Source organism: Nipponia nippon, unplaced genomic scaffold (genome assembly GCF_047370975.1).
Source record: "Nipponia nippon isolate SJK-2023a ecotype South Korea unplaced genomic scaffold, ASM4737097v1 scaffold_1, whole genome shotgun sequence".
Classification (NCBI taxonomy): domain Eukaryota; kingdom Metazoa; phylum Chordata; class Aves; order Pelecaniformes; family Threskiornithidae; genus Nipponia; species Nipponia nippon.
The window spans coordinates 37,119,093-37,145,268 of record NW_028262290.1 but is presented as its reverse complement, the minus strand read 5'-3'; the positions used below and the strand labels follow the sequence as shown (position 1 = coordinate 37,145,268).

The window sequence follows — 26,176 nt, the reverse complement described above, 5'->3', positions numbered from 1 at the left end:
CATCCACAGCTGGCTGCTGATATGCTCAAAGCCTGGAACTACACACACACTAAAGCCATGTAAACTCATGCCTGAAGTCAAAGACAGCTGATACAAAGTCAGAATTTCTTTCAATAAAGAATTCTGTAGGAATGACTGTTTAGGCAGAACGCATAGGGATTTTTTTTCCTGTTTCCAGTGGGAACATTTTGCTCTGTGAAGCTGAAACAATTCTGAGTTTGGGCCATTGCCTTAGCCCTGTTTCCCACAGCATTCTTGGGTGCAAGGTGGCCTAGCAGGACATTCAGCAATGGTCAGCTGCAGGGCTTGGAGCAGGCTTCCCAGATCTGCCCATCCACTGGGACATCTGTGGCATAAGGAGTGCTCCTGTTGCAGACAGGGAAATACTGGGAGCCCAGGAGGTGAGCTGGCAAGAATTTAGACAAAATGTCTAATAGAACTCATTTTTCACCCAAAGTTTACCTGACTGGCCTAATATCACAAATTATTTTGATGATTATGTTTTTCAGAATAAACCCCTTTCATTGTAAGTTTCCAATCAACTTCAGTAAGTGGCAGTGTTGCCATGTCACGTAGCTTCTCTTTTATCTTTTCTTTTGTGCCATGGAAACCTTAGCATTTCTGTACTTCATGGAAGGGTTGTGATCAAGAACGCTTTTCAAGTGCTATATAATGTACCTGAATTGACATATTTTCCTCTGCAAGATGAGGGTATAGAGCTGATGAACTAAAGTTCTTGGTTGGTTTCTTTTTTGGTGGAGAGGGCTGAAAGCAGAATAATTTTGGGACCTCTGGACATCATAACTTCACAGTTAGACAAGGTTGCTCAGGGCTTATTCAGCGAAGTTTTGAAAATCTCCAAGGATGGAGATTTGACAGCCTTTCTTAGGCAACCTGCTGTTTTTCCCTTGCTGCAGCTTGTGTCTGTTGCCTCTTGTAATATCACTGTGTGTCTCTGGCTCCATGTTCTCTCTAACAACTTGGCAGGTAGTTGAAGGCTACAATACTCCTACCTCTAACCTTCTCCTCTTCAGATTGAACAACCCCTGTTCTGTCAGTTCTTTTTCATACACCGTATGCTCCAGCCCCCTCATCATCTTCGTGGCCCTCCACTGGACTTGCTCCAGTTTGTCAATAGTACTAGGGAGCCCAAAGCTGGAGGCATTACTCCAAATGTGGTCTCACTAGTGCTGAATATAGGAGAACAAACAGTCCTCTTGACCTGCTAGCAAGAGTATGCTCTAGCTAATGCAGCCCAGTAAGTGAGGGTCCTTCATCCCTGCAGAGGTATACTGCTGGGTCTCACTCATCAAGACCCCTAGCTCCTTATCTTCAAAGCTTTCTCTCCCATCAATGCCAAGTCTTTACTGTTGCATGCTGTTCTTCCATCCCAGATACAGGACTTTGCATGTGTCCTTGACTTGGGAAATACTGGATCTGTAAGTGCATTCTTCTCCAACATGCTTTAAAACCCAGTTTGCAGTGATTGACATATTACTTGAGTAATACAATCCAAATACTGTTGTAGTCTCTAAGTACTTATAGCTGTTACTGGTTTCAGCCACAATGTATGGTAGGGAAAAACAACAAAAAACAGGCTCTAGAGATAATAATTTAGCTTTCTGATGTGAATGTTGTGTGTGTAGGTTGAAAAATGTATCCCTTAGGATAATGTTTTTTCAGTGGGGGTTTCATTTTAGCACCCAAAAGCTATAAATACTAAATACACATCCATGTTTATTGCAAATGTTACTGTGCATGTATTTGGACAGCTATATACTTAGCTATGCTTGAATGAGATACAAAATCATTATTTGCCTAAGTAAGCACCACTAAAATTCCTGCCACATATTCAGGCGCTGGATCTTAGTGAAGGCTTCCAAGACATGGTCAGCAGCTTCTGGGCTTAGATCCCTTTGCGGACTCAGCATTCAAAGAAACAGGATGAAGAAAGAGTCTTTGCCAGATAAGAGAAGGGAAAGTATTTTGTTATTAGGATGCACAGATGGGCAATTTTGCAACTGCATTTGTATAAAACCACAATCTGAGTAAGCCTGGGTAAGGGTTGGCAGGTGTATCCAACAAACCAGCCTTTGAAAATGTGTCCCTATAAACCCGACTGATGACTTGCAGCAAACTGAAGGAAAAAAAAAAAAAGGTTGTGATGGCTTTCCTGCCACCTCTCCAGTGCACCATAAGGGAGGGGCCAAAAGGCTGCAGCACATAAATCCTATTACAAATCATTTGCTCTTCTTATTCTTGCTTAGCTTCTACCTTTTCTTGCATTTAAGACAGTAGTTGGGATGAAATCTTAGGAGAATTGAAATCAGTAGGCATTTTCAGTGTGGATTTTCACTCCAAGGATGGAATCAACACTTCGACTCTAACTTATGCAGTTTAAAACTGACTTGTCTTTTCCAAGATAGGCATCTGGACTCTTCTGTTCCCAGTGGTGAGAATAGAAGTAGCTAATGCGCAGGTTATTCCAGCTGGTTAGATACCTACCTTGGGGACCTACCCTGCTTGTTTCAGTTTTCCATTTTGGAGACAAATTCTACAGCTACATATAGACTTCTAAAAGTGCTTGATTAACACTTAATATAATTTTGTGGACTTTAAGCTTAAAATATGCATGCAGGAGCTAGGTACTACAGATACGGAATGTGATTTTTTGCTCTACAATGAAATCATAATGGTTTAATAGGGAGGCAAGTTAAGGTCTGCATCTACTCTGTTTCACTGCTTAATCTCATCGCTCAGTTTCGGTTTATCACAAAGTTCAGGAAAAGAGCTATTAGAATAGGGGATGTGTGTGTGTGTGTTAGAATTTTCCTTGGATCTGATGTTATTTTGAATCTGATGAGGTTGCTTTACTGCCTAGTGGAAAGGATTAATATTGGGCACTCAAAACTGTTAACAACGGCAAAAAATTTGACTGTAAAAAGTTTTGCATGCACAAATTGAACTGGTAAAAAGCCAAATATTTTCTGAACTCTTTCTGTATTTGAAATAGTTCACACAGTTGTTTTATTATACAAAATGCTTTGCTGTGGAGTTGGAAATTCCTTGTGCTGCTCCTTTTTTCTTGTGTAAGTCTGTAGTAATTCTTTTGATAGTGGAGATCCAAGGCAAGTACAACCAGGAATCAGGCCCAGAACTTTTTCACTAGAATCATCAGAGCTTTTAAAAATTAGTTTTGCTAGGAATTCTTAACAATAATAATAATAGTAATTTAGTTAATTTTTTTTTCTATTATTTTTAAAGTGAGCTCAGAAACACAGGCTGCAGAACTCCAGTACCAGCCCTACCTCTTGGTCATCAGCTGAAAATGAACTTTATAAAGAACCAAAAACCTAAAAATCCTGGGAACTTGGCAGGTCATAGGTTTGCACTTTGTTTCAATGGCTACTTTTGATCTCATAGTGCAACTGTGGTGAGTGTTAGTAGATCAGAAAGAGAGAAGTTAAAAATAATAAGCAGGGTGCTTTATTCTGCACAATAAAAGCAAATTTCTTTAGGCACTGGAGAACTCCAGCTGACTTACTGTAGCTGGAAGTCTCTAGAAAGCTTTAAAATGGCTATGCAATAGCCATGGTGATCTGTGTAAGGCAGAACAAAATACGTGACCATTTATCACATACATACCCTGCTAGCCACGAAACTTTTGCAGGACTGGGTGTACGAAACAACTAGTGAGCAAAGCAGTCAAGTAAACCTGGATGTTTCACTCTGGGGATAAAAGGCAGTGCTTTCAAGCCATTGTCTTTTATATTTTATGTTTCCAGAGCCAAAAACTCATGAGAGAACTAAACTGTGGGAAACCAAAAGCAGATAATATGTTTGCATATTTCAAACACCTTCCCCCTGTCCTTCCCAATGACCGTCTTGGCTTCCTCAGCACTGAGCCATCCCACTGCTGTTCAAGCACCAGTACATCATATCTCTGGCCTGGCTGACAGGGTATGATGTTGTTGGATAACAATGCAAAGTGCCTGAGTGATTAGGGGTTGGCCCAGTGCCGAGGGCAGACCCGTGATGTATGCACTGATTCCAGGCTCAGGATTCCCAGATGGGAGCGCAGCGGTGAAGCGGTGCTCCACGGATGGGATAAGTGCCCTCATTATTCACACTCTGGACAGCATAAGTGCCTCCATTATTCACATGTGGGTCCATTGTATATTGAGGAAAATATGTATCTTCATTGTTTACTCAGTCACAGTGCAGCACTTTATCAAGTTTAATGTCGCTGAATTAAGTATGCAAGCACATGACCTTTTTAACCTTTTTTAAAGCTGCTCCTATCATGCTGGTAGGTGATTGAAGAACTAAAAATAGAATGACATCTTATATCACCAAGGCAAATGCTGTGCCAGTGCAGGATTTACGTCCTTTAGTGGGGGACGAATCAGATATAATCAGATGGAATTACACTTGATCATAACAAAATGAAACTACTACCCCGTACATTTGATTCTTTTCTAATGGTGTTCCTAATCTGAAGGCCAAAATTGAAGAAATACAAATGAAAGTAACACCGTTTGAATATAAGATAGAGTACAAAAGCAATATATAAATATTTTGAAAGGTTGTAAGAGATGAAGGGCGTTTATTTTCTTAAATAATACTGTGTCACAAATGGTATACAGCCACCTATTTTACTGTTATAGAGTACTGATGAAAGTTTTTATAACAGCCCAAGTATATCACTTTTACTTGATATTTGTCAAAAGAAAATAGTCTGTATTCAGACCCCAAAATACATCACTGAAGCTGTTTAAATCATTTTTTGTATATAACACAAATTTTGAAAGCTTTCTGAGAGAAGGCAGAGGGTAAGTGAAAAGTCCCTTTGCAGCTGTTCACATCACATGTCATGCCAATGGGGACACTGAGGACTGAGCGGCACTCACAAGCATTGCTTGGTTAGAAATGGTGCTCAAAAAGTTACAAATTAACATTCACTAGACCAGAAAGAAGTAAGATGAAGAAGGGCAGGACATCAGCAAAACAACTGAGGGACTGATCTTCTGCAGAATAGTACCACAAATCAAAAAGCCGTTCACAGACAACTTACCCAATGGGCAATAAGGAGATGTTAATTTGAGTGCGAGAGCTGGCACCTTTAAAAAATTACTACCAAATTGTTGGGGGAAGAGAGATGTGTCTTCCTTTCATTAAATTTAACCCAAAATTTCTAGAAGCCATTTCAATAGCACTTAAAAGTTAATTCAAGTTAAAAAGCCCCTTGAGGAATTACTTCATGACGTAACTCTATCCATTTTGGCATGGCCAAATCCTGTTCAGTGCTGTTACCCTGATCATGGGCAAAACCTGTGGAAATGACTGGCTGTGTTTTCTGCTTTTACTTTGAAAATGGAGCAGGAAATCTACCTGAAATGACTGATGTATCTGCTAGAATGATAGAGTGGTAGCAGCTTAAACAGCCTCTCTTCTGCTACCAACAACTTCATTCAGACTGGTCATGTGCAGAGATATATGTAATTTTTTTTCCATTTCTAGCTTCAGTCAGTGGAAAGATTTGCAGCCAGGTGGGATGTGGAACACCTCCAAATTTAGTGCAGGCAGTTTACACTGACTGAATATGCAGACAGTCTGGGGGGAAGTGAGGATGCTTAAAGTCGAGAGGATTTATTTTGCAGCAAACAAACAACTATTTAGATGAGTTCGCTTAAGAGGTAAAGCACAAAAGTGGATATTTGAGCCTCTGGTGTTCTGTATAGCCTGTGTCCCCATCTTGCTGTGTGGCTTGCCTTGAGCTATTTAGACCTTGCCTCAGTACCCTGCCTGCACAATGGAGAAATACTCACTATCCTTCTCTGAAGCCCTGTTAAACACTCTGATACCTTTAGATGGAAAAGAGGCTATGTGAGAACACTTTCTTATGATATGAATGCCAATTTCTTGCTAACTTAGTATTTGTCTCAGATGCCCCTGGATTTTTAAGCCTGTCAAAGTCCCCTGGACCAGGCACAGATTTATTGGAAAGTCTAACAGACCACATGAGAATATTCTCATTGCTGAATTTCTGTTTAATAACTCAACTTTTCTTTTTATTTATGCACAATATCAGGTACAATGCACAAATCAGAACTTAATATCACTGTGTTAGGTGCAATTCTTAACACAGAGGCAGTGGCATTACCCATAGACCCAAAAAATAGCCTTTCCTGCCCTCCCCCCTTCAGTCTGTATCAGGGTTGCATCCGACTCTGTTCCTGCCAACAAACAAGGCTGGGTAATCTCGGTGCTCGTCTTTCTGCTGATTGGTATTGATTACTCCTCTCACCTGAACATGAAAAGAAGTCTGCATTTCCTTATTGAGCTCACAAGGCCAGATGCTGAGAATACAAACATCCTCTGCTACCCCTGAAGTAGTAATAAACATTCAAAATAAGATAAGCTAAAGCACAGACCTGTTTCAACCCATTTAGAGAGATGACTAGATAACTGCCCACAACACATTTAAAGCAGTGTTCAAACTGGTGACAAATGGAGAATTACTGTCTGCAGAGCGCAGGCAGTGCCGGGGCTCATATGGAGAAGTACTGCAGCTCCACTCAGGAATATAAAGCAGAAGCACTCAAAGGCAGCTTGACTGTCTCTAGCAATCTGTCATGCAGTTTGTCCCAATTTACTAATGTAAATTAGTAGCTGACCTGACCAAAATGTATCCTTTCATGATATTCTAGGTCACTTAGTTTACAGGCAGAATTTTTCTTTCTACCCATCCTCAACTGTGTCCTGTATAGACAGGTGCAAAATAAGGAATCCTATCACCAGCATAAAAGAGAGTATATATTTTCCTCAGTGTTTCATTCTCTGGGAGGAAAGGAAACTAAGAATTAAGTGATGAGTGAACTGCCAGCTAACTGAAAATGCTGGTTATATTTCAACAATAAAACAATTATACAGAAAGCTATAAAATTTAGGTATTGAATTCACCCTATACTTTTACAGTTGGAGGCTTATAAATTTCTTCTACTGGGAAATATTAATCATGGCTGATCTTCCTCAGCAAAGCTGACAGAGGGTAATAAATGCAAGGGAAGAGAAACATGAAGCCTAAAACTTGAGCTGGCTCAAGTCGCTTGTTTTATATTGCTTTTAAACAGCCAAGTTACCTTCATTTACAATCTTGTACCTTGCATCTTAATTTCTCCTTAAGAACAGCCAAGGCTGATGTCTCTGTTGATGCTGTAGGTATTGGCAATTTTTCTATCTTGGTTTGTCACTCTGAGGAGTTAATTGGAGCCATCTCTTCTTCATGCACATTTCTAAGCAGAATCCCACAGTGCTCCAAAGTCGACCTTCCTTGTGTTGTCTGCATTGTTAACTGTCCTGGACGGGACCTTACTGGTTCTTTTCACAATTATAGCAGCTCCCTCTTCTTTCATCTGCACACATATAAGTTGTTTTCGTTTTATACAATTTCCCTAGCAATTTCAGTTTCCTCAAATCCTTGTCTTCAGTTGTCCCCACATACAGACAGCTAGTTTGAAAATTGTAACTGTCTTGTTTTCACAACTTTTCCCTTCGTAATTACCTGAATGAATCAATTAGCTGAATGAATCACATCCTTCATTTTTAATGCAGCCTTGAATCTTTATTTTCTTTATTTTCCCTTGGTTTTTTTTTTTTTTTTGCACAAGCCTCGCTGTGTCTTTGCCAATTTTCTTTCTCTGTATAGTGCACTCCTCTAACTTGTGATCTGATACCTTTGATACCTTCCAGAAAGAAAGCAAGTGTTTGTGGCTAGGCAACATGGCATTTGGGCAATGCTGACTTCATTTTCAGGTGCTTTGGAACGACGATGTCTGGCAGATTGAATTGTGTGTTAACATGGTTTTGTTACCATTACTCTTCTGTATCCTCCCCACTTTCCCTATTTTCATTACATTTATTTGTCACATCTTCATTGAAATAATGTTGTATGGTATCCATAGCAGGGAGTATCTCTGCTGCAGCAATAGTAACAGCAGGTAGCAAAATTATGCTTGATCCTGACTGGGACCTGTGGTTGCAGTGCAATAGAAGTAAAGGTTTTAACTAATTTTCAGTGTTTGAATGCTGAGAAAGCTTGGGTTCAGCTCATTAGGGGTGGCTAGCTTCCCCAGTTACAGGTTGACATGTTCTCTTCCAATTCCAGGCACAGTATTTTCTCCCCTCCTCCTTTTCAGCAGAACATTTCTACCTCTACACTTACACATATGCATCATTTGTGGTGCAGTACTGAGGCTAACTTGGCACATAGAGAGGCAAATGGATAGAGGCAGGGGAGAGAGAGTTTCATCATAAGTACCACAATTTATAGTTTGTAGTTTCATTTAAATAGAAGAGCACTTGCTTATATGATATCATCCCTTTGAAGGGATAGCTAGTATCATAGGCACAGACATCTCTGAGCTGTTTTGATATGGATGTAAAATTTTGATATGGATGTAAAATTTGTCCCTCGATTCTAGCTTAGCAAAATTCTTGAGTTTCAAGTAGTTTTAGATCTTGTTACACACTTATTACATTTTACACACATCTGCTCTGTGGACTTGGAATTTTATATGTTATTTTCCAGAAAAGTAGAAAATTTTAATCCAGGCTGATATTTATGTTTTGACTGATATATGATCATTGCAGCAAGCAGCGCAACTAAAATTCAAATATCCTAAAATTCAAGGAAGTTGCCTTGCAATGCTGCTGTCTCGTAAACAGCATGTCAGTACCGTCAGGTATATCTAATGTATCTATGACCAATGGTTCCATCAAAGGGGCCTGATTTTGGCTCATAATATGAATTTTCCAGTTTTAAGTTTGGGTGAAATTCTGACTCTTCTTGCCAGAAGCATAGATTTGAACACCTTTACTTATTGTTAAATGCCCATAGGGAGATCTGTCAAAATAAAGTAGTCAGAATGGTATGTTAGTTGGCTTGTGCCAGCCTCACTTTCCAGCAATCTGTTTTTCCTCTAACAAAGATCAAAATTGCACCCATTGGATTAATGCATATGTGCTTGTAAAATTTGTTTTTAACACCAGGACAATGAAATTGGAGGTGAGCCCATTAATAATTGCTATATAATAAGTTTGCACCAGCTGGTCTGAGCAGAAATCAGGCTTTTCATGGAATTAGTGATGATGCACAGTAACTAGATATGCTTGGAAGGAAGCAGGATTTGGAGCGTGAGCAGAGAGGTGTCTGGAAAGTGCTTCATCAGAATGGGACTAGAAATGGATATGGGATAAGGAAGTTAGGGGGATACCCCACTTGCATGGTTTCCCAGATTATGAAAGGATTCAGCATGAATTGGCTTTGGTCCACTGTTCTCAAGGGCATATCAACGGATGTTGATGATGGCTCCAGAAATGGTGGAGATCCTCTCACACAGTGTAGGCCAGGATGTGCATCTCACCACTCTCTGCTTAGTAGGGTCCCATTGTCATCTTATCCCTCAACAAAGGGAGGCTGGCTGTAAGGGAGACCCTGATGGAAACCTTTGCAAAGGTTTCAATCAGGGAAACAGAAAAAAAGGAAAGAACAGGGATCTGTAATAACAACTTGTGAGAATAAAAGTGAATGATGCAGTACCCTGAAGAAAGCATACAGTCAATTGGATAGTAATCCTTTTGGACCAGGGACCCTAAGGAAAAGGCAAAGAGAAGAAAGTCTAATGTAAATTGTAACAATGATTTAATAACCCTTCTCCTGGACATATCTGGTTAGGCTTTTGATTTTTTTCTTCCTGTTGTCCAGGTCAAGTCGTTGGAATACTTCATTTACATGCATGGTTCAGATGGACAGAGGGTGTCTGGTTTCCATTTTCTGAAATTAGAGTTCCTCAGGGGCACTTTAAATCAAGCTGAAAAGCTGAACCACTCCATATCACTGATCACTTTGCAAAACAAAGGCTTCAGTGTTTCAACAAGGACAAATGCAGAGCCCTGCACCTCACTAACCCCTGCATCAGGCTGGGTCTGGGTACTGACTGGGTAGCAGCTATGCTGAAAAGGACCTGGGATCCTGGTGGACAAGGACGAGTAGGTTAAGAATGAGCCAGGACTGTGTTCCTGCAAGTGGTTAAGGCATACTGGGCTATATTCACCAGGAGTGTAGTCTGAAGGGAAGTGATTATTCTGCTTTATCCACCACTTGCGAGACTACATCTTGCATACTGGGTCCAGTTTTGGGTTCCCTAGTTACAGGAGAGATACCAAAAAACTACAGCAGGTTCAGCAAAGGGCTCCCAGGAGCCTGGATCGTGGGAGAGCCTGCCCTGTGATGAGAGGCTGAGGGACCTGGGCTTGTTCAGCCTAGAGAATAGACAGTTTTGGGACCTACAAGGATGTAATCAAAAAGATAAATCCAGGCCCTTCACGGTGATACAAGGTGGGAAAATGAGAGGCAATAACTATAAATTGAAATGGGGGAGATCCCAGCTGAATATACGGAAATAATTTTTCACTATGAGGATGAAGACCCATTGAAACATGCTGGCTGGGGAGGCCATGGCATTTCTGTCCATGGAGGTTTTCTAGTCCCAGCTAGAGCAACCTGGTCTGAATTCAGTGTTGACCCTGCTTTGAGTAGAAGGTTAAACTGAAGACCTCTTGAGGTCCCTTCCAGCCTGATTGTTCCTATGTTCCTATTGTATGATAAGGAATTCTGAACTTTAACCTCTTCTTTTTGTCTTTTCTCCTGGAGGCCTTTCATTGTAATCCAGAGCTTTGTCCTAAGCTATTTCATCCAAAGTCATATCAGAACATTTTGGGATAACACTGATTTATTGCAGGACTACTATGAGAGAAGCATGCATTTTCACATGTGTCTGCAGCTTCCCAGTGTGTAGATGAGTTTGAGAAAAATTGTGTGGAAAATGCATAACAGAGACCACAGCTTGCCTGTTTTTCTTCCTGGTGACAAGGACCAGATTTTTTTATTAGGAAATTAGTACAGAAGTATTATACATTTGCCCCACATGTTCAATTTTTATTGTGAAATTTTTAAATGAGATGTTTTGGGGCAGGGGTGTACACTGGTTCATTCTTGAGAAACTGTTGCGCTTGGTTGCTTTGACCTGGAATACTCTGTTTTGGTCCAGCTTCCTCTTATTTTCTTACCGTAGCTTTTTGTTTCATTAGAAGTTGTACTTCAAATACCTTTTCTCTCTTACAGTCCGGACTCCTTGGAATACTATGTCCCCTTCCTAGCCCAAGCACAAGAAGCACTTCTGCAGTTACATGGCTGGGGCTTCAACAGTAATTCACTTTTCCAGAAACTCTCTTCTTAGAATAGAGTTCATGTTAACAAGCAGTGATTCTAGGACAGAGGCAATGCTTTGATGAGTGCAAATGGAAACTATTGCTGCACTGAAGAGGTGTTTTCTTCTTTAAAATGTAGGGATTATTGTGCCATATCATATACCATGTTGTAACTTTCTTAAGCTAATGATGATTTTCAAAGATCTGAATTATAAGCCTCATTTAAAAAAGGAAACAAAGAAGAAAGGAAAGGGATAATGAATGCAGAAAAAATGTCTGATCTCTTATATTTAAAGCCACATGCTTATTGCAAGACTCCAAGGCTTCCCACTGACTCTAGCACTTAATGTCAAGTAACACACCACCTCTTCTGTCATCTGAACTGCAACACTTACCTAAATTAAGAGGAAGTTTGTGAAAATGATGGATATTGTCTCCTCTCTAATGTTACCCATGAACCTCTAAGGAATTGCAGTAATCCAGTCTGAGAAGAGCATTGGAATCCAATGCAAGTTGATTTAATGAAAATGTTAAATCTGATCTAGTAAAAATATTAAATCCTGGAAATATTTTTTTAATTAGGATTGTGAAAAAATTATTTATTGATCATCTTTGAGATCATAATTCATTAAACTGTTGGAAAAATTGCTCCAGGATTCTAATTTTTAGGAGTGGAGGTACAAGTTTGCATTGGCAGGTAGTTGGGAGGAGAAGTTGGCATCATTTGATGTTTTCCCTCTCATAACTAGTAAACGCAAACTGTATCACTTTGCATTTCTCTTCTCCAACTCAGCTTATGGCTATATTCATCCTTTTGTTATTTCTTATCTAAGAAATAATGTCTCGACTGTAAAACAGCATACTTCAGAGTGGAAAACTACCGTTAGAAAGAACTGGTTTTCTACTGAATGTGTATATTGTGCCACTGTTCTACTAAATAAAGAAGAGACACTACTTAAGTATAAAAGTCAGAAGGAGATTTTTCTGGTTTCTGTATCTTCCAAAGAAAACTAAGGCATCAGTCATTTTCCCGTTTTACTTGCTAGCAGTATGTATGGGGCAGTATGTATGCAGTAAGCAGCATTCTTATTCACTTCACAGATTGTCAGTCAGAAGAATTCCACTGTGTATTAAAAACGTGAATGTGAATATACAGGATTGTGCAACTATAAATTGAAGTGATTTGATGTGTCAATAAAATAATAATGGCAAGCACTAAAATCCTTTGGCTGTGAGTCAAGTGTGATGTAAGAGTTTCAAAGAATGACATGGTCCATTTTTCTTGCCTGTTTATTGCATTAACCCCTGAGGCTGCAGTTACCAGATGTTACTGATGTCTGAGGTACTCAGACACTAATAGATAGATGTAAAAATCTCAATATTTCTGCCTTTCACTTGTGAACTTTCTATTCAGGAGTTAGTGCTGCATTAAAAAATGTACATGTTTATGAGGACTATTAGTGCCACTAAAAGTAAATAAAACAATCACTATCCCTAAGTTTTGCTGTTTTGCATAATCCAAACAGACACTTTAAGTAAAATATGTGTAAAAAAGCCCTGTAGTTAAAGCAATTCTTTCCTCGTATAATTTGTTTTTTTAATACAGTAATTCCCTAAAGGCCCTCAAACAGCCTTACTCTGTCCTAGGGCATCCTTTGTGAAATGATCTGAATTGAGGCACTAAACTTTCAATGTGACCTTTCTACATCTAGTTCCTGAATCTCTCCATCTTCATCTAATTCCTACAGACTAAGAAGGTTTAATTCTTCTCAACTGCACATGTATTCTCCGTTTTTCAAAGATGCAAAGCTTCCCATTAGAGTACTGTCTAACTGACAAGTTCTCCCAGTGTAGATCTGCTTGAAGAGGGTGAGAGGTTAAGCACCAAGTTAATGTGATGACATGCAAGCAACAAACAACTGGAGTAAGTGTAGGTTGTTAAAAGTCTGTTGACCCGCAAGGTGTTTTCAGAGTTGCACTTCTTCTTGATGACAGGTAGCAATGGTTCCAATGAGCTGGAGGCTGGCATGCTCTTAATTTAATAGCTCATACCAATTAGATTATTTCTGTAGACCACATTGGCAATAAGAGGTTATTAAAGATAAGTGTGGCTGACAAACAAATCTGCACCAGAAATTGTTTACGTGAGTGGTCAGGTCATCTTGTCAGATGCGCTTACCAGCACCTTTCTTCTGTCAACAGTGTTACCAGTTGCTGTGGCATTGGTTCGCTCTTTTATTCTACATGACACCCTGCTCAGAGACTATAACAATTAAATTGTTATGCCCATCTGAGAAATATTTTAAATTAAATGGATCTTAAGACTTAGGGCATTTAATTTGGTATTATTCATAGGTTCTACATGACCTTAATGAAGCTTTAAGGGAATGAACAACCTGACTTCAGACACCTGAATGAAGTGTTTTAGTGCCAGTTCACTTATCGGGGCTTGTTCAACAGTCAAATGTCTTACCCTAGAATTATTTTAGAAAGTGTTTAATTAGGAGTTCCTAATGGTATGTGAATCGGTGTCCTAAGTTTTCTCAATTCATTTTGCGATATCTATCAAAAATGTAGCTGGAATGCTGCATACGTCTCTCCCTCAGACAAGGCTTGGTAGAAACACTGAAGAGGTGCTATCAGATGTTATTGCATGTACTGATCACTCCTCCACTGCTTTATTCAGCCTTGGAGTCCCTTGTCTTGTTGCTGTTGGTTGAGTCTTGCTTTTGCTGTCACTAAGCCAGATAAATCCCACTTTTTGAATTCCAAAATAAAACTTTCATTTGCAGTTTATTTTTCAAGGACATAAGAATGGCTGCATACAGATGTGTGAGTATCATGAGTAATACAGCCCCTACAGTTTTCCTCCCTTTACTGTCCACTGATATGATTTACTGCTTTCTCTAGGGAGAGACCCTGCTTTTCTCACTGTCTAGGATTTGCTTGGGATGAATTTTCATGTGTTGCCTATTCACAAAAAGGCAAATGAATGTGCCATATCTTTTTGATGGTCCTGTGTAAACATGAGAGTACACAGCTAAGTAACAGTATTTTACCAAGTCATTGTGAAATATTTGGGTAACCAGGTAGCCTTCTTCAACTCTTATCTTTTCCTTCCACCCCAGTTCCTTCAAACTGCCTCTGCTGCCATCTCCTGCTCAGAGCATGTCCAGGGACAAGGAGTTCATGTTGCCAGGTGGCAACAGGAACAGCCTCCATCCATCCGAAAGGCTGGGTGTACTATGGCTTTGGCTCTTAATTGTGCTAAGACCCTCCTGAAGAGTGCACTTGCCTCCTACCTGGAACAGGGAGAGGTAGCCTCTCTAAGTGCATCATCATCTTAGAAAGGCCACTCAAGTGGAGGAGCTAAAGAAAAAGTGGAGATACAGAGACACAAAAACACTGGCTGTAACTGCTCCCCTGTCAAATCGTGTTCTGACTTTCATGAGCCAGAAAACCAGCATGTTTGGCCAAAAATCCCAGATGCAAAGAACAAGCAATAAAGATACATACTCTCTTGTTGCAAGAAATCATGAGTTATTTAAGATGGAGATCCTTCTCCAATACTGGGCATTTGTCCACTGCAAAATCTCCCATCTTTCTGTATCACTTGTGCTATGAAACCAGGCTTATAATTTTTGTGTGTGTTTAGAGATCAAGTTGAGGTGAAAGGAAATAAATGAAAATTGGCTTTATATAGCTAAAAGCAGATAAAGCTTTAAGCTGGTTTTTTTGGGTGTAAGACATCTATTATGGGTGTGGAAAGAAAATACAGTACAGTTAGTTCAAAGATAAACTGTGTTGTACTAATGAAAAAAGTTTGTTTAAGAGAATTTAGTTCTTGGGGACTTGAGGATCCAGTAGGCTATTAAACTAACCAACCTACCTTCCTTCTTTCCTTCCTTCCTTCCTTCCTTCCTTCCTTCCTTCCTTCCTTCCTTCCTTCCTTCCTTCCTTCCTTCCTCTTTCTTTCTTTCTTTCTTTCTTTCTTTCTTTCTTTCTTTCTTTCTTTCTTTTTTTCTTTCTTTCTTTCTTTCTTTCTTTCTTTCTCTTTCTTTCTCTTTCTTTCTTTCTTTCTTTCTTTCTTTCTTTCTTTCTTTCTTTCTTTCTTTCTTTCTTTCTTTCTTTCTTTCTTTCTTTCTTTCTTTCTTTCTTTCTCTTTCTTTCTTTCTTTCTTTCTTTCTTTCTTTCTTTCTTTCTTTCTTTCTTTCTTTCTTTCTTTCTTTCTTTCTTTCTTTCTTTCTTTCTTTCTTTCTTTCTTTCTTTCTTTCTTTCTTTCTTTCTTTCTTTCTTTCTTTCTTTCTTTCTTCTTTTCACTCTCTGTCTTTCTCTCTTTATCTCTTTTGAAAAAGACAGCTGCAGATTGAAAAATTCCTGGCTTGAAAAATGCTAATGAAAAATTGACCATTTATCAAATCTGGAAAATGTTTGCTTTTGTAGAAAATATTTTTAAAATAGAATTTAAATTTTTTTGGCAGTTCACTTTTAAAATGGGCTATTTATTCTATAATTGTGCAGCACACAGTTTATTGCAGTTTATATGGTTATACTGAAATTACATGAACTGGGGCACCTAAGGGAATGTTTATATTTCAGGAAAAAAAATTGGGCTGGATTGAAATTCAGCATGAATCATAAGAGAAGTTTAGAAGCACATGAAGATGAATGTGTCCCTAGTGACTCAGCAGAGAACATCTGGTAGGTGAGATGCTGTATAAATAAATACCTGAAAGGACCTTGGATTTAACAAATATCAGTAAAGCATGAAAATGTACTCTAAAAAACTGAAAAATGTATATTATTTTATTAATTTAGGAAGGATAAAATATATTGTGTATTTGTCTGATCATGCTGGGAGATTCATGGAGCTGACAGAACAGCTAGCTGGGATGAAGTCACTCCAGAAACTCAAGGTCAGCTCTGTAGAGGAATACTGGTGCAGTGCAGCTGTATGGCACACATCTAAAGTTTGGGCACATGGCAGCCACACTGACAACTGGAATCCTTCTCTGGGAATCTCCTCTCAGGGGATGGTTTTAGGGTGGGCATACAAGTAGTTGAAGCCAAAGAGCTGTCCTGAAAGTGTGGTGGGACCTTCCCTTCTCACCTGGCTCCACCTCGTTTCTGGCCTCCACTCTTTGGTCCTGCCAAGTCTAGTTTCCAGCTAGGAGGTGGAAGCACTCAGGGGCATGCTGAAGGAGGGCACTTGCTCAACTCCCAAGATCCTTTCCAAGACTGTCTATTTGAAGAAAGGTCGATTATTGAACCAGCAGATTTTAACCTGATTACAGTTTGCAAGACTGTTCACTGGAAGCCAGTTACAGACAGATAACTCAAATTCAAACCCAGATTTCCCTATAAAATATTTTATCTCCTTAGTTGGGAGTTATTTTCTATACCTATCACTACACAGAAAGAAACATAAGATTCACAGGGCCTGGAAAGAGAGAAAATTTGGATTTTTGATCTGGCACTTGACTGATAGCAAGAAGATTTTAGTTCTGATCCCCACTTCAGGGATTTCTTAATGTTTATTTTGCAATAAACAACCATTGAATAAAATGCACAAACATTTCATGGAACAGAAATAAGAGCTACAGGCAGTGTCTATTCTAGGAAATTAGATGTGCCTGGAACTGTTCGCTGGCACAGAGGCCAAATGGCACAAGAATGGCCCATATTCATACTACTAAATACTCTTACCCTCAAAACAGGGTAGCCACATCCAAACTGCCTTGTGGGAATTGTTTCTGGCACACATTAACTCCCAAACCATGTCCAGGATCTGTTTGGAGGAGAGCAAATTGGCTGGTGCCAAAACCATCCCAGAGCATGCTCTGACAGTGCAATAGTGTGGACACTCCAGCACCAGTGCCCGGGAATGCTGCCTGGTATGGGTTAGCTTACTGGCATATGCAGAACTAAAACCTTCTTCCTCACAGGTGGGTTTCTCTGGGACAAGAACGCTATGGTCTTTTTTTTCCTTTTTTTAAAACACACAAAGATAAAATGGCTCACCACCACCACCACACACACACACGCACCGTGGCAGTCTCCATCCAAAAGTGCTCTCTTGAATGAGATCTGTAGATCTGAACCCTTCTGAGCTGATGAAGCCTCTTTCACTGGAGCCACTGTCTCCTCTTCTGACTGGTTTTACTTTTATAGTTTGTTTTTTTTTTTATACACATCAATCTTGTCTTGATAATCATACAATGAAAACCCAGCTCTCTGTTCTTACCTGCACTTCCTTTTAGCACAAACTCGTTTAATCTTGTGGTGCTGTGCTCTTGCCCTCTTCTGCATCCCACTCTGAGTCCCACTGGGAGACGCCTGCTGACCCTTCTTTCATGCCTGACCTTGTCCTCATGTGAGTGACTATGTGGGTTCGTTCTGGGAATTGATCCAGCCAAAACTTGAAGTCTCTAAGTTTTCAGCCAGATCATTTCCCAGAAGTGGCTTGCTGCTAGTGTTCATGTGAAAGAAGAGGTAGGAATAAACGCTTGTAGGCAGCTCTTAATTATACAGACATAAGCTCAAATGGAACTTTTGCAGTAGGTAGGCAAGAAGAACGACACCAAATCAGGATTTCATGGGAGAAAGAAACTCAGCTGCTCTGCCCTCCAGGGTGAAAATTGCTGAAGCATGCACCGAACCAAAAGCTGAGGCACTTAAAAATCTTTGTATCAAAACCTCTCCTGCCTGCAACCTTTAAACACACCAGAGGTTACTGATGGATTTCAGTACGATACTTTAGGAAACAGGCATATAACTGTTACCTATCACCAACTTCAGGTGTCTATCTTTTCTGAATGTAGGCCTAAATTCTTCATAAGGAAACCCACTTCCCAAGCATTCTGAACCCCATAATTTTTCTGAAGGTCTCTTCGAGAAAGTGAGGTCTTCCCAGACAAGCTATTGCAAATTATGTAGTGTGTTTTATAGTAAGTTATTTAAGCAGTGCTTTTCAATATAAACAAAACATTCAATATTTTAGTTGATGTGAGGTCTTAATTTCTTTTTCTTTTTTTGTAAAAGTGCCTGATATTGCGCAATTGATCTTAAGCTGTGTGTTCCATCACCAGGAAACAGAGAAAAAGACATGATCTATTGTGTGATTTACTTAGCTGGGTACGTAAGCAGCAGGTTTTTTATGTGTGAAGCTAAAAGAGAAATGAAGCATATAATATTTGCATATTTAAGGAATTGAAGACTATATTTGGGGTGTCTTATGTTCATCAGCCACCTAGTTTATTTGTATAGCATGTTCAGGTCTAGTAACCTGAAGAGATACACTAAATCCTTTTACCTACAGAGTCTGAAAGACTTCTGTTTATTGACCAAAATGAAAGGAAAAATCCTCCAATTTTTTTGATCCTTATCAAAATAAGCTCTATCCATGTTAATTCACAACGTTAGTCCATAAACATTTTATTAAGCTGTAAGGGAGGGAACACACACACACACAAGTATTCAGCACAAAAATACTGTGGGTACACTTTTCTGTAAACATTAATCCCTTAATCACATGAAACTCCTTCATGCAAATCCAAAAGAACTGTCTGGGCAGATACTACCATTTTCTTTTCCATAAATAATTGAGGTTTTTTTTTTTTTAACAAATTCATTCTGGCTCTATTAATGGCTGTTCTATATTTTCTTTGTGTCAAAATTCAGACAAATGCTCTTATTGTCCAGCAAGTTGGCAGAAACACTGAATATTGAAGAAAAATGCCATGTGACCTATAATTCCAATCAAAACGAATACTACCACTCAAACAGGGCCAATCCAAAGCCTATTTTAAGTCAGTGGGAGATTTTCCATCAACTTCAATAGGCTTTGGACGAAGTCCATGCTGCATACTGGCAACAAACAGCTCATTCACAAACTACAGACCACTGCTTGTTTGCTGAAATTTTGGAATGAATAATTTTGAATAATAAAGAAAAAATCCTCAAAATTGTAAGCAGCTCATGGGCAACTTATGCTCATGAAGGTGAGGGGAATTCTCTGAAAACAGTTGCTGTACATTAGTAGGCTTACTTTGATACAACAAAAGTGCAGCAGTGAACTACTTGATGGCTGATATCTAAACTCAGTGAGCATCTGTCAGGTGATATGAAACATTGGGGTTTAGGTTTTGATTCACTTATTTTCCATGCTACCTTACATATGTTTCACACAGAGCTTTAGAACAAGCTTGTGAAATAGTTGGTGGCTCCTGCAGCTGGCAACTATTTAGTGGTAGTACTTCCTACCACCAGCATCACTACTGCAGCTCACTAAACCACTTCTGGTCTTTTGCAGCTTCCTTCTGTTCCTGTTTGATTAAACTATTCCCACCCATCAATCTTATAAGCTTATAGTTTAGTCATTACATAATTATAGCAGGCAGACTGAAGCCAGTAGAGTGTCATAGAGTCCTAGCATGTATAAGGCTAGAAGACACCTCTTAGGTATTCTGACCAAACCCTCAGCTCAAAACAGGGCCAGTTTATTCCAGTTTGCTGACAGTCATGTCTGGTTCAGTCTTGAATATCTCCAAGGCTGGAGATTCCACAATCTCTCTGGGCATCTTGGGAACCCTGTTCTAATCAAGGGGTACTCTCATGGTTTAAATTTTCTTTCCCTGGTACCGAATCAGGATTTTCGTTGCTGCATCTTGTGCCTGTGGCCTTTTGTCCGGTCACCGTGTAACTACAAGGGCAGCCTGCCTCTGTTTTTTTTCTACAACTTCCCATTAGGTCACTGAAGACCTTCAAGACCTCAGCCTTCTCTTTTTAAGACTGTCCCTATATGCTGTATTCTGCAGGTGCCTAACTACCTGTTGGCCTTCCACTGGACTCGCTCCAGTCTTGTATCAGGGGCTCAGAACTGGACACAATACTCCAAATGCAATGTCTCAAGTGCTGAACAGAGGGGAAAAATCATCTGCTGGCAATGTTTATACTGTTCTTGAACCTCATGAGGTTCCTGTCAGGCTGTCAAGGTCCTTCATATCTCTCCACCTAAAATAAGGCATCAAAATGCAGCCAAGTAAAGCAAATGGCATATTTTCTGCTGATGAAGACCATATGGGATCCATTTATTGCTGGTTACATGGTTAAGAGTCTGCCAGAAAATGATACCTGCTTTCTGTCTAGCTTTTTGCTGTTGATTGCCAGGTCACCAGGACTTCACCAGTAAAAATATGGCAATAATATGGCAATGAAGTCCTATAATGTCTAAAGCAGCTTAGCAGATCCTGTTGTGTCTACTGATACAATGTGCCAAGAGTAATTACATCTCTGAATAACTTGCTTGTTACCTGTAAGACTAGCTCAGAAATCTTTGACTGATTCTGGCCAGTCTGGTATTTTTTGTGCATTTCACATTTAAAGATTATCAAGCTTGGTTTGCCAAACCCCAGTCATTATAACAAGTAAAACTTGTCAACTCCATCCATATATGCATGCAAGAAATACTGTAGTTTCAGCTTGGTTATGAGTAGGTACTGCAATATCCCTGAAAAGACTTAGAACTCTGTACTGCCTTGCCTCCTTAATACTCTTTCCTGGGCTGATCTCTTTTCAGGATAGAGAGGAATGTATATATTGCATAAAACAATAAATTCAAAATGTTTCCTTAAACAAGGGGGGGGGGGGCGGGAAATCCATTAAGGATCTTGCAATTCATCTTTTTTAAGAGTTAATTAGATTCTCAGATGTGATGACCACACCTTCATTTCAGGATGATTTAGGAAGCTGACTGAACTGTGTGTGATTACTTTTGCTGTCATCTAATTTGGAGAAAACTTGTGAAATTCTTTAAAATGCCTAGACATTCTGTGAACTGCTTATAATGCAAAGCTTTGTCAGTCAAAGCTGAAAGTACAATTGGTTGATAACAAAGCCAAAAGGTGACATTTTCTTCTGAGCTGACTATTTCTCCACAAGACCCAAAGTGCTGTGATATGAAAGGTTTCAGCCTGCCATAAGTCTAGACTTTTCCCTAAAGCGTATATTATAGAGCAAGTAAAAAGATGGAGGTTCTCCTGTGCAGAAAAGTGTAATTTGGGGTACTCTTGAGGTGGAAAATCTGGGTCCACACTTCTATCAACATTGTTTACTTCAGAGCTGTTGAAAAATAATTATTTTGCTTACTTTAGGTAGACACAACTGTTACCTAGTGATGACTCTAGTTAATTTTGCTCACACTCATGAAAACCATAAAGAAAGCAGGGGCTATGATTCACAGAGACAATGAAACTTTGTATTTTGTCTAAACAGCTGTATTAACTTACTTGCTTTCTACCTAAACTATTTTTTGGACAACTGGCTTTCTTAAAAATTTAGTGCCTCTTCTCTTCATTCAAAACCAGAGAAGATTAAACAATGTCGTTTTGGGAGACAGATTTCTTTCTTCCTTCCTTTGTTTTGATAGTAATATTTGACTTCTAAAGACATACGTTGGCTGGTAATTTCACTTTCTGTTCTGTGGAATGCCACTGTCACAATTTATGAGGTTTCAGCTTTATTTCAGTGCTTCCTCACTGTCCTGACTATTAAGTCCCATTTGTTTGGGTTTCTTACTGGTTTTCTTAAAGCTCTTCACTTGTGTCAATATCTTATTTAACCAGGCTCTGAAAACACCTTTGCATATAAATATCACTGTTATTTTCAGCTGGAGCTGTGTTATGAATTTTTATGAGATGTCCATATATATTTTGGTCAATTGCATGCATCTGATCAGAAACTTAGTAGATTGACTGTCTATGCTTTAAGTGTTTTAGAGAGAAACATTGTTCTATCTTTAGGCATGTGCATACTATAATTAGTATTTCTGCCTATGCAGACATATTTGTCCAAAAGTTGGTTGAGTATCCCATAATTCTACTGATTTCCCATAATCTCTTCTGTACCACAGTCAACTAAATAGTGCACAAGAATTGTTATTGTGGACAGTTATATTGCTTGATTTCATAATAGACCTCAAACATATATTTCATACTTTCCTTGGGATGGGCTAGGGAATCATGACTAAACAGAGGTGAGCACACTTAAGCCTGTCAGTGAAGGATGTCTCATTTGCTGGTTCATTTGTGTACTGTTCATTGCCCTCTGCTGGATGTGGCTTGGCATTTATTTGGGCAAGATCTGAACAAATTGTGCTGGTGTCTCAAACATAAGAATAACAACACCAAAAGAAGTGCAACAGGTCCCAGTGACGTGGTTCAGAGAGTTTGTGTTATGTGCCTAGGCAGCATGCATCTTCTCGAGGCAAAATGAGTTACCTTCAAAGAACAATTCACAACACTGGAGAGGATTTGATTGCTCATTGTGGAGCTACTTAGAGCTATCTTGCATGAAGTGCCTCTATGAACATAATAACATGTTTAAATTTCTCTGTCATTAAATCTTGCACATCATATGATTCCATCCAGTCACTGTCTAGGACAGGGCCCCACTGTTGGTAGGATGGCATCTAGTGAAGTCTTCAAAACACAGTTGGGAGAGGAGGAGAAAAGACCAATCTTCCATACATAGTTTGTCTAATAAGCCCAGTGGTGAGAATATTCAAAAGGGAAACCTGAAAGTGACACTTGGCTGAATACCTGGAAATTGGGGAATGTGGATTAGACTGCACCAGGAACTGCCTCTTTGGACGACAGGGGTACTCAACTGGGAAAGAGGCACATTCTTGTTCATCATGGGAAAAAAAACCAAACCCAACAAACCCCACACTGCTTTTGTGGGAGCCTGAATTCAAAGACTTAAACCAGGAGAACTTTAAGGACAAAAGCAAAGTGTTTACTGACTTTTTTTTCTTGTTGGGGTTACTTTTTCCAGATATTTTTTGTGAAACTGGAGCCTACATCCTACCTAAGTGACCACCTAACTTCTGAGGCTAGCACTTCAGCCTTGCATGCATCTGGAAGGTATGACTTATATAATGGAAAGATAACTGATTTTCTTTTCTGTTTTGTATATTTTTTTATATCTTCAAGTGTTAAGAACATGATTCTAACTTCTCCACTGAATGATACTTGCGGTTTAGCTCTCCATCTTGGTGTCTGTCATCATATAATTGGGGATTATGTGGCAATAAAATGGCATTTGATCTTAGATCTTCAAAATAGAAGATCTTCATGCCAAATCTCTTCTCAGTCCTTACCCCATCATTCAAAGAGCTTTGCTGCTTCATTGCCAACTTGTCTTTCAACATAATGAGATGTGATTGAAGTGAGTTATAATTCCCTTCCTCTTCTTTTCTACCACACTGTCAAATACTACCAATGAAGGAGTGAATGTCATGAGATGCTGACTACCTAAGTTAAATTCAGACCTTTTAGCAATAATAAGGCTATTACATGAAATATTAGATCACTTCCTGTTACACTAGGCAGCAGCCTTTTCCAGAAAAGAAAACATTTATATTTCCAGCATAAAGAAGTGCTCACAACATTTTCATTTAGTCTCACGGTATTGCAAATACAGCACTAGACTGACAGATGAGCCTACGAAATAGCACCTGGCCACCTACCTTAACTCATAAACCAGCAAACTGCAAGCATTAAAAATGCCATCGCCTTGCTCTCCTGGCTTGAGCTGTGAAAATTGTAATTATGTGGGAGCCAGACCAGTCAGGTTGGATGATGTCATTTTGTAGAAAAGGAGACTGTAGTAGGATAGTTCTGCCAGTTCTCTTTACAGCCATTCTAGTGCATGATTTGCATGTAAAATGAGTGCTTCATAATTAATAGAGTAGTATAGGTTGGGATATCTGGGACCATAAGGGAAAGTGGTGCATTAGGCATGTAGACATGCCAAAGCTGTGTTTCAATGTGCTTAAAGAAGAAACAACAAAAATCTTACAACATATGAGGCCAGCTGAATAGGGGATTGCAGTCATTTGTTTATGTTACAGTTATGTCTCTTCTAGAATAAAGGTCTGCTTTCACCGAGGCACAGGAGTTGCTTCAGTGAAAGCACCAAGAATGAATGTGCTTTGTTCAGTATAGCCATGTTGCTGTTTTATCTCGTTTGCGCTTTTCCATATTGTGACATCTGCCTTTTAGATATCATCTCCTCCATGGTACATACTGCAGCCTCCTACAGCAATGCCTTCTGAGAGATTCTGCTGAGGTAATTCTGAGGTAATTTAGGCATGTTTTGGAGAGTTATGGGAAATTCTGAGATAAAGTAGTATCCATAGTTTTTGGAAAACTTGTTAATTTCCTCAAGAGCTTGTACAATTTTCCTTCCTGGAAAAAAATTCCTATTCTTTTTTCCAAAGTGAATTCCAGGTTGGAGACATGACTCTCAGTTCTTCCACTGCTACATGGGCTTTGCTAGAACTATTGAAAAGCATTGTTGAATATTTGGGGAGATATACAGTAAGAAAAATCACTGGCAAAATTCATCATGACCATCTTCTCTCTTGTGCAGATAGGATCTGTGTAAAGGTAGTGTTAACTGAAATAACTTTTGTTTTGTTGGACCACTAATGTCTTTCATTTTGCCTGAGACAAGGGAACCATAGAGTGGGAAGACCTGTGATATGCTTTTTTTTAAATTATGTGTACATGCAGAACCCTGGTAGGTTGCATCATTCTCTCATTCTTGTTCCCAGGTATGTCCTCTTAATACAGAAGGACTTCACATCTCATGTAGCTATAAACAGCTTTTTAACTCAGAGCTCATGGCAGTACATGAAATGAGTAAGATCTGTCCATGGTCCTCACAGTTAGCTCTTTCCAAGGATGGTTTAACTTGTAAAACAACCAACATGCTCCTGCAAAGCAGTCTCTGGTTTTAGCTTTGAAATCAAATGTTCTCCATCAGATGATAAGAGGTAATACTGTCACTTACATTTCAGTGAGATGTACAAGGAGAATTCCTGCAATGCTTGCATGTCAATGAAGAGAAGAACGTAATACAGTACAACATCCACTGGAAACGAGTGCAGTAGTTATGAGATGGTGTACGTATGACTTTCATCAGGGTAGTCCTACTAGCATGGCTAAGCCCATGAAAGGTCATTGAAAAGCTTCCATCCTCACCACAGCTCTACGGTTGACTAAGAACTGTTACTGAAGGAAAGAAAAGTATTCTTATTCTTAGGATGGATGTCAGAATGTAAAAGACATCAATACACAAAACATAGCTACTGTGTGGTTAAAGGAACAGAAATCCTGGTTCAGACATAATTCTAAGTGAAAATATGTGAATTGGATAATGCCTACTGCTAATACTACCATGAAAAACGCGTTTGCTTTGAAGTTATAAATGCAATTAAGTTTTGATTGCATCGCATGGTCTGTGGTGGCTGTTAGAGACTGACCAATTTTCCACAGACATGATTTTTATTAATTTACTTGGAGCTAGAAAGGAATAGATAGCTAGACAAAAAGGGTAAAGTTACTCACTATGTACTGCTGGAAGACATACCAGGCTTACTACAGAATACAGAATAAAGACCCAGAAACACGAGTTGACCTGAATATGTTGGAGCTCCTCTACATCATGAAGTATTCCAAATGTTTTTGCAATTGCTTACTTTGATAAGCTTGTTGGCAATACCTAGTTGATTAAAATCCAGTGACAGTTTGCTTATGGTGACTCCCAAAATAAACCCAAACTCAACTATGGTGTAATTTACATGCGACTATCAATCAAAATTTTTTGCTTTCTTTATATGAAATTAATTCATATTTCATTGTTCTACTGCCTGTGAGTGAAAAAGAAAGGTGATTTCACTTAGTGTGAATTAATTAGTTCAGGAAAAATGCAGGGAGAATACAGGCTCTCTCTATAAAATTATTCAGACTGTACTGACTTCAAGAAGCTAATACAATACAATACAATACAATACAATACAATAAATCAAACCTATACTTTCTATTTCCTTTACAGAAACATC

At 39.2% G+C, this 26,176-nt stretch overlaps 1 long non-coding RNA gene across 2 annotated transcripts in view; it reads left to right on the top strand.

The window, feature by feature from the left end:
* Window positions 1–26,176, top strand: part of LOC148057297 (uncharacterized) — a 159,289-nt gene that overhangs the window by 68,022 nt on the left and 65,091 nt on the right. Inside the window, exons 2-3 of one of the 2 annotated variants that reach the window (XR_015703466.1) lie at window positions 23,104–23,192; window positions 24,333–24,399. This is a non-coding gene — a long non-coding RNA (uncharacterized LOC148057297). The remainder of the gene's footprint in view (window positions 1–23,103; window positions 23,193–24,332; window positions 24,400–26,176) is intronic. The other variant, XR_015703469.1, reaches the window with a different exon arrangement.